Source organism: Tiliqua scincoides, chromosome 1 (genome assembly GCF_035046505.1).
Source record: "Tiliqua scincoides isolate rTilSci1 chromosome 1, rTilSci1.hap2, whole genome shotgun sequence".
NCBI lineage: Eukaryota > Metazoa > Chordata > Lepidosauria > Squamata > Scincidae > Tiliqua > Tiliqua scincoides.
In genome coordinates, this window is record NC_089821.1 from 27245987 (window position 1) to 27255129 (window position 9143).

Below are 9143 nucleotides of genomic sequence, written 5' to 3' on the forward strand. Positions count from 1 at the left end.
TGGGTCCCCAGGCTACGTGATGAAGAAGTGAGAGAAAGGTCCCAGTGCACCTATCCCAAATATCAAGTGTCTGGTGCTTAAGTTATTCTAATAACCTTGTCTATAGCTAAGTGGGGAAATGTACAGAGGAAAGGGGTGAGGTGCAGACAGCCCTATTCCTCCCCCCACTACAGAAATAAGGTGTGTTCCCAGCACCCAACTGAGACCCTCTGATCTGCAGTTCAATATCTTTTTATTCTTAAACAAATGGGAATTTTATAATTATAAATTTTTTAAAGTTTTGAATGATTGAATATTTGTTATGTTTTATGTAAAAAAAGTTTGTACAGAATGAAAGCATTTGAGATGATCAAAAAACCACAAACTGTAGCTTCTCTCCACCCCCCACCCCCCACCGGAACCACCTATTCTCCAATACACAGCCCAATCCTATATAACTCCCCACACAGCAATGCAACCTTGCCAATAGGGTGTGTGCTGCATCCTGCCAGAAGATTCAGGCTGCAAAGGCCTCCTTGAGTAAAGGAACATTTGTCCCCTCCCTCTGCTGGGTCTACTTGGAATTGTGCCAGCTATATAGGCGACACAGATCGGAGTGGACCTCAGAAGGCAGATTGAGACCAGGAAGGATAGGATATTGGTCCCTTCCCTGTCTCAGTACTAGCTCCTACCTGCCCTTATCTTTATCCAATTCCTTCCCTTCTCTGCCCACCCTTCCCCCTCCTCGCTTCCCTCCCAACCCCTGCACTACCAGCACTGGGGCTCCTTCCCTGTGCATGGACATGGCCGCTTACCACTTGTGGCAACAGCCAGGCATGCTGAATAGCATGTCACACTTCGCAACAGCCGTAAAGGACCTTATGCTGCCAGAACTCAGCCTTCATCACAATCTGGCTCCTCACCATCCCCTCATTCCAATATCTTCCTTATTCCTAATCTGTTTCTCTTGGGATTGAGTGAGGATGGCCAGTTCCTTGAGCTTTGAGGATGAATCTCTTTCCCTTCCAGTCAAGCTACACTATGCCCCATAGTGATGGTGTCATCACACATTCTCAGCAGCTTGGCAGAGCAGAATCTGTTCCCTTTGATAAATTGGCCCCTTTTCCCTTGCCTCTACCCCACTGGGCAATGGGGGTATGCTCACTGCTTTCCCTGACTGCTTCTCCTTTGCATGCTTCTTGGTTATCCAGCTAAATTCTGTTCCTTTTTGCTTGTGGCAAACTTAAAAGCACAGACCCAAGAGGCACTACTTCTCTCTGCTGTTGTCCTCATTCATGAATGCCAGGCAGCCTATGGCTCCCACATCTCCTAAATGTTAGAGAACCTTGTCAATGAGAGTTTAGTTGGACCAGCTGTTTTACATAGAGTATATCCCTGAATATGCCCCTGCTTAGGGTTGCACTTCTGCATGTTGTCTTATGGGGCACTAACATGCATGTAACATCCTTTGAATCAAGTGCTTTCCCCCCCCCCATTCAATTTCAAGCAACTAGGTTGTTGCCATATATATTTTCAAAGGTGAGGTTGGGGAGGGAATAGTAACATTGTGTCTTTTGAACATGATTATTACCTACCCTTAGATTTCAAGTTAGAGTTTATTATAAGTGTAGTGCTTGAAATAAATATAGGAGTATTCTGTGGATCTTTTTTATTCCTGTTGCTGATTTCATATGATGCGAGACTTCATTAGGCTCATTAAATTCTTTTTTTACATCTTCTCTTGATGATTTTCACCCCATTCAGAGGTCCGTGAATGTTCACCTCTCACCAGCCAAACTGACATTCAGCAAGAGTAGAACTGCCAACTTTTAAACCAACTCCTGTTCCTGTACCTTTAACAGCCTACAATTAGCAGACAATTAAACATTGATAAATACAATTAGTTGTATTTATCGCCATGTGAAGTTTCATCTGCTGGTTTCTGGAGGTCAAGTTGCTGCTAAAAGGCATAAGCGTAGAACAAGCAGGGTTTTTCTGAACATTTGGCAACCTTGGGTAAGAGCGGAAAGGGTAGCCAGCTTGAAATACCCCTCAAATAGGAGGAATGCATGGGTTGGTTGACTCCACAACTGCATCAGTCGCAGACATGAAAGTGTGCAGCTGCTACTGCATTTATGAGTCCCTAAACTTGGCCCGCCTACCAGTCAGCTCATGAATGACCAGGATAGCCAGATGCAAGGAAAAGTCTGCCCCCTGCAGTATCTCCATGTATATTCATGGAAAGAGCCATGTGCAGAAACCTGCTTTCATAAGTTGTTCTTATGAACGAACGTTCTGCCTCTCGTGGTACTGTGACATTTGTAGATTGCCATGTTGCCATCAATATGTTGCATTGATATGCTTCCCCCTCACACTGTTTTATTAATACCATAGAAGCATGAATGGAGAGGCACTCATCGGTGTCAATGGTGACTGGATGTCATGGTGTCCTAGAGGGAAGAGTCACATGACAAGAACATTGGTTGGTCCACATGATGCTGATTGAGAAAGGGGGACAAGTTAGGGGACTGAAGGCTGGTGAGCTTCAGTGGATGTTATGCTATGTGGATGCTATGCATTGTGGATGTTCATTCAGTGTCCATGGACACTTCTTCCAATGTTTGCATTTTTCCCAGAAAAAGAATTAACTGCATCTGCTCAGCTGCAGAAAAAAACAAAAAAGACCGAAGGTAAGAAAAATAGGAAATTTCCACCAAAAATATAAAAAAGAGTGTAAGCTAACCAGCAAAGAGTGTAAATTACCTCAACAATTTCCTTCCTAACTCTTAGATTTTAAGACATCTTTTGAGAAAGGACATGTATCTTTTAATGGATATTTTCTAGGCACTGCAGAGAAGCCAGCAAGAGATCTTGTTTGTATTCCAGTGATATAGCTAAAGCAGACAGGTCTGCAGTGAACCAGTCTATTTTTAGACTCCGACTTGCCATTTATATCCTGCAAAATTATTCATCAGCCTCAGGGTGACAAGCTATTAATGTGCATAAATACGTCAGAGCTGAGCTCTTTTCGCCCTTTTTGCCTTCATATGCTGCATGGAGGGCAGGCAGAGAAGGGAGGGAATCAGTTTCAGATCACAAGTCACAGTATTCAGCTCACAGCCAGCTACTCTTCTGCTGTTCATTCATATTCTGCATGCAACAGCTTGCTCATTCCATTTGTTCCTTATTTTTACACTGAGCCGAAACTGCAGCGGAGAGCAAAATAGCAACAGGGCTTAGATGGGATTCCTTAGCTGGTTATTCTCAGTGATGCTGCCTCAGTGATGACAGGATATTGTACACTAGGAAAGATACCATCTCTCAGTTATCTCACAGCCTGTTCCACTGAAGTGCTGTGCTCTTAGCAACATTAGTAAGATTACTACCCCTCCCCAAAAAACTTGCTGGCTAGAGGTACAGTTCCTTTCCTCAACCTGTTTTCTGGGATTATGTTGCTAGATTATTGCTTTTGGAAGAACAAGATTGATACTAGCTACCCAGTTACTGCCAGGTACAGCACACAGCTACCGACAATGGCACAGTTTACAGTAGGCATGCAGAATAGCCCAAATAACTCAGATGGTATCAAATGAGCTGAATTAACCTCTCTTGATTCTCTCTGAAGTTCTTTTCTAGTCTTAAGAGAAGGGGCCATAGTTCAGTGCTTTGCACGCAGAAAAGTTTGAATTCAACCCCTGTCCCCTCCAGGTAGGGCAGAGAATGATTCCTATTTGAAAGTCTTGTCCATTTCTGGACTCTCCCCACCGTTCTGGGGCCACCAGCTGCCCCAGCACAACCCTGGCAGGGAAGCAGCATCCAGCACTGTGTTGCCAAAGCGCAGACGCATTTCCAATCCTCCTACCATCTCCTGGGCCATCTGGGTTGCCCTCTCCTCTCTAGGGTGATGCTGGCCCTTTAATCACAGAACTGAAACAGGTAAAACCTGGGGTGGGGATGGGAGAGAGATAGCCCAGGAAGGGGGGGTCAGGGCTTTGTAAAGGGTTGATGATTAGATAGGCTACCTGAGGGGTAGCTGCTCCCCTGGAATGAGGGCAAACCCAGGAGGGAGCCAGAGAGTGGCAGAAGACAGGTGAAGCAACCCCCTTCCCACTGCTGAACTCTGAGGCTTGGTTGGAGGGCCTGGTTGCTGGGCCAGCAATCCCCTCTTGTTTCTACCCCTCTTTCCCTGGGGCCAAGAAAGACACCAGCAGAGCACACTCCTCTTGCGGCAACTGTGCCTGGGGATGGAGGAACATACAAGCCTAGAGAGCAGCTGACAGTTGTGTTGACAACACTACATAACAAGGACCAACAATCTGACTCAGTGGAAACCAGCTTCCTAATGGCAGGCATTTAAATGTACCATAATCTACACTGCCTCTGAATACAAGGAACTGAAACAGTCTGCTACTGGAGCAAACCAGAACATTGATTCTTTGGAGTTTGGAGAGCTCAGAGCTTGCAAGAGCAAAGTGAGGAGTTAGCTTGTAGGTCTTCAGCTTCCCCTTGGCTGAAGGACTGGCTGTTAAAAGGGGTGGCGGTGGCTACTGGAGGACAGTTTGCCCTGAGGACCCATATGCCCAGCTGTTTGGTCAGTCAGGTGAACGTGCGTAAAAACCCGTACGCAACTGTTGGCTTTTTGCCTGGGAACTGTACTCTGCTCTCTCCTGGAGTATTAAGACCCTTGAGATGGTAGGATACACAAGATCAAACTGGGAACATGCATTTCTGACTCACTGGGAGCATTTGGTCAGTGAACCAAGAGTGTGGAAGATTGGTCAGAGGGACCCTGGACCGTGACAAGGGTCGTGAGGAGGACTTGCCTAGAATAGCTCAGCCCTTGTGCATGTATTTCTGCACATTCAGAGTCTGGAGGAGAACAGCAGGGAATACACAGAGCAGTTAAAAATAGCCGTTGCTTCCAGTGTTTATCCAGTATGGGTTTATTCTTGGTTTTGCTTGTGTCCTCTACTATGAATAAATGTTCCTAGCAAGCTGAGGACAAAAAGTAAACTATTCTGAGCAAACTGCTGGTAAATGTAGACTTTGCAAAATACCAGTGTGTTATTTTAAAATAAAATAGCCAGCTCCCAGTGTTCCCTCTCTTTGTCACGTTCTTTAAAGATCAATTTCTACCACTTTCAGTACAACTCGTGACCTGTCAGACCAAATGCAACCCGTTGGCCAAGACTCCTCGAGTATGATAGCACTAACAGGGGGATTGTCAATTCCCTGGCAGGCCACTGGTAGTTTCTATCTGCTGATACTATCCAAGGCTGCAGAGACCAGGCAGAGGGGGCTGTGGGGGAGGGGGAAGCCTTCCAAGTCAAGCACTGAACCCCAGGAGTTCATATTAAAAATCAAACCCACAGCAGGTCTGCAAGTGTGATCTGATGTGACAACCAGCTGAAAACATGGACTAAGCAGGCAAGGGCCAAATGATAACTAGTTTATTGCTGTTAATGCCACAGTAGCTCCTGTAGGGGGTGGGAATACTGTGGCATCCTTATAGTGTGTCTGTTGTAGTAGTAGTGTCCTTGGGGCATCTAACATAGTGCCTGGCTGGAATCCTCCCCAAGCCAGGGCTGCTGATTGGTTTTGCACCTGCCACTCCCTCCCCGCATGGTTCCCCTGGCAGCTCATTGCTTCTCTGACCACCAGCATTGCAGCTAAGTAGATGTGGTGATTGGCTCCTAGGCCATTTTGCTGATCATGCACGAACATTTGGAAGCCACTGCATGAATGATGGGCAGTGTTGGGGTTTCTATTGCTACTGTTGGTATTAGCTGGAAGGGCTATGCCAGTGGTTCTCGAACTTTTCCAGCTAGTGCCTCCCCTGATCCTTGTAGCCATTGGCCACGGCTCCCCATTACAACACTTCACCTCAGTTACCCCCAAAATGGGGGTGAAGGTATTATAATTATACACTAGAAACAAGGCTGCCAGCACTCTGAGGATGCAATCCTAACCACACTTACCTGAGAGTAAGTCCCATTGAAAATAGGACTTACTTCTGAGTAGACCTGGTTAAGATTGTGCCCTGAGTTTGTTAGCAGCACACCTGGAAGGTTTGGGAAAGGGAGGGGGGAAGTGATGAATTTGCAGGAGGGGAAGGCTTTGTTTTGTGTGTATCTGCTAATTGCAACCTGATGCAAACTGAGACCTAGAGATTGTTTGACTGGAATCCTAACCCCACTTTCCTGGGAGTAAGTCCCATTGAACACAATAGGACTTACTTCTGAGTAGACCTAGCTAGGATTGTGCCTTTTGTCTTACAATAGCAGCCAACGGCATACCCCCCCCCCTCAAAAGGAGGCAGGAGGAAAAAGGGGAATGGCTAAAAAGGAATGGGTATTTTTATTTTTAATCAATTTTTGGAGACAAAGCCATCAAGAGTGGCTTTTTTCTTTTTTGAAGGAGGAAAAAGAGAAAGGTGAGGATCCTTGGTTAAACTGACACAGACCCCAAGCCTATGTAGGTTTACAGCAAGATTACAACTCACCCCAAAGTAGATGGGGGCTGCTCACACACATACACCCAACATGCAGATGCCACCCATGTTCCCCCAGGCAAGATGGAGGGATGCAGGCTGGGGAATTTGGACACACAACCCCCACTAGGAGCAGGCTGGCTCCTTCCTTCCCAAGCAGCCTTGACCAATCCCAGGATGTCCAGGGCAAGGGGCACACTGGGAAATGTAGTCCATGGTGCGAGGTTACACATGGAGAGAGCTCCGTGATGATATGCAGCACCTCTGCCTTCCAGCCAACCTTCTCTCCCACCTCCCCCCCACCATGTTTCACACTGCCCCACCCACCTCATTCTCAGCCTTGGAAAAGCAGAAAGTCAGGAGGCAGCATGTGCAGCTGAGCAGAGCATCTGCCAGCCACCTCTCCCCCCCCCCCAGATGCAGCACCTCCGCACTCTTCTCTCCTCCAGGTTTGACCAATCCCAGGATGCCCAGGGCGAGGGGCACACTGGGAAATGTAGTCCTTGGGGTGAGGGTGCACATGGAGAGAGCTCCATGATGAGATGTAGCACCTCTGCCTGCCTGCCCAGCCAGCCTTCTCTCCCACCTCCCCCCACCATGTTTCACACACCCTCCCAGCCTCACGCTGCCCCACCCACCTCGTTCACAGCTGCAGAAAAGCAGCAAGTCGGGAGGCAGCAGGTAAGAACATAAGAACATAAGAACAGCCCCACTGGATCAGGCCATAGGCCCATCTAGTCCAGCTTCCTGTATCTCACAGCGGCCCACCAAATGCCCCATGGAGCACACCAGATAACAAGAGTCCTCATCCTGGTGCCCTCCCTTGAAGCAGAGCAGTTGCCAGCCACCTCTCTCCCCTGGAGTCACTCCTGGAGGCTAGCCAAGCCTCACTAGGGAGGCAGGACACACAGACTGAATACCTCAGGGCTATGCTGTTATGTTGCTGCCTGGATTAGGATATGGCAGTTGTGCTGGGATGCTATCCAAGTTGGATTAGGCTGTAAGTTTACTTGTGCAAAGCAGGCACAAGGGGCTGTAATTTGCTTCAGGATTGGAGCATGGAGTCAGAAGGTATTTAACTCTTTGCCTCTGTGCTGTTAGCCTCTCCAAAGTGGCTATTTAACCTACAAAGTGAAATACTCACAATGTCATTTTGAAAATTAAAAAACCACTTAAGAGATGTGATTTCCAGCAGGAAAGCAGCACAGAGGTGAGGCGTTAAATACCTCTTAGCTCTGCACTCCTAACCAAACTGTGGCCCTGCGCAGCTGCTACATATAAGTAAGCATAAGCTTGGAACTACACGCAGAGGTTTTTAGGATCATGTGCAGTTTGGCCCTAAATTCCTCTTGCTTTCTGCTTGATCTACACTTACAGTCAGGAGTGTCAATTATGCAATATTCTGCACCAGCACTTACAGTCAGGGTTTAGGAAAGGGGGGTAAAGGGGGTAATTTGTACCGCGGCCCAGGAGCCAAAGAAGGAGCCAGAAATTTCCTGGGATCTTACATTTTCCAATCTCACTCAGACTCACTGCCCACATGGGATACACATAGCAGCAACTACTGCCAGAAGCCACACACACCAGGCCCAGGAATGCATCATTCCTTAACAGTGTCACATCTGGGAGGAAGCTGGCCTGCTCCAGGAGCTCTTTGGCTTGTGGATCTGCTTACAAAGGATGGGAGTTCAGAGACACAGCTGAGGGGCTACAGCTGCTGCAGAAGTGGTGCCCACCCCCATTGGCCCCCCCCCACACTCTGTTTCACCCCTCCCTCTTTGGGAAGGGGCCCCAAAGAAACTTTGTACCCCCTGACAGAATTCTTCTTGGACGTCCTGCTTACAGTCAGAGCAGACTCAAACTCAGCTTTACAGTTCTACAAATGCAAACGCCTTCAAAGACAGGAAAAAGTCATTCCATGCCAGTGGCCAAACAGTGAATTCCATTTTTTTTCCCCCAAAGAAGACACGAGTGAACAAAATAAGGCAAGTTGATCCCAAATAGCCCCTAATAGTAAAGGTTGATCCATACATCTGTGTTTTTTTTGGGGGGGGGGAGGGGAAATTAGGCTAGGTTAAAAAAAAAAGAATAGAAAAGGGAAAGAAAAGTTTAAAATTACAAGTTACAGTGTCTTGAGAATTTAAAAGAAAAAGAGGCAGCACTAGTCATTCATCAGGATGAATGTGGAACCAAGAGATGGGGTCTATCTTATAAGAACATTTTAATACCAAGTATAAAGCGACTTCATGATCTCTCCCTCTCATCTCTAACAGTTATATGCATCAGTCTTTAGTGAGACCTTGTCTGTTGGACGGATTCATGGAATCATCACAGATCTCAAAGGGCCACCATGCAGGAAGGAGCATTAAAACTCAACACTAGTCTTTGAACCAGGAATGGGTTCACGTCTTGCTCTGTGCAAAGTCAGGGACAATCCTCCACTCCCAACCTCTAAGTCCCTGAAGTTGTGGAAAAACAGCATAATTTTAGAGATGATATCTGCCCACCTCCAAGCTCTAAACATGCAGCTGGGGAGGGGAGCAGAGGATTATCCATAACTGTGTGTAAAAAATGTTCAGGGGTGTGAGGGGAGGGGCAGGGTCCTGGCATCCACAATATTTTGACTTGCCTACCAAAACCAGTCAAAATTTGTGGAACTTTAAACTAACCTGTA